Here is a 518-nt window from a genome sequence, read left to right as displayed (position 1 = left end):
CGGGGTCGGGGTGCCGTGTCGGTGTCGGGGTCGGGGTGTCGGGTCAGGCTCGGGGTCGGGGTGTCGGGGTCGGGGTCTCGGGGTCAGGGTGTCGTGTCGGGGTGCCGGGTCGGGTCGGGTTTTTTTCCTCTTTTTTCCTTTTCTTCTTCTTCCTCTTCTTCCTTTTCTTCCTTTTCTTCCTTTTTTCCTTCTTCTTCTTCTTCTTCTTCTTCTTCTTCTTCTTTCTTCTTCTTCTTCTTCTTCTTCTTCTTCTTCCTCTTCTTCTTTTTTCTTCTCCTCCTCCTCTTCTTCTTCTTCCTTTCATTTTTCCTCCTCTTCTTCTTCTCCTCCTCTCCTCTTTTTCTCATCTTATTCTTTCCTAAAACTAAACTAAACCTAAACCTAAACCTAAATCTAAAACTAAAACTAAAACTAAAACTAAATCTAAACTAAACATAAACCTAAAACTAAAAAACAGAAAAAAAGGAAAAAACTAAATCTAAACCTAATACTAAACTAAAACTAAACCTAAACCTAAA

The sequence above is a fragment of the Triticum dicoccoides genome, chromosome 2B, assembly GCF_002162155.2.
Source record: "Triticum dicoccoides isolate Atlit2015 ecotype Zavitan chromosome 2B, WEW_v2.0, whole genome shotgun sequence".
NCBI classification, from domain to species: domain Eukaryota; kingdom Viridiplantae; phylum Streptophyta; class Magnoliopsida; order Poales; family Poaceae; genus Triticum; species Triticum dicoccoides.
The sequence above is the reverse complement of the archived record's forward strand: the minus strand, read 5'-3'. Positions refer to the sequence as shown.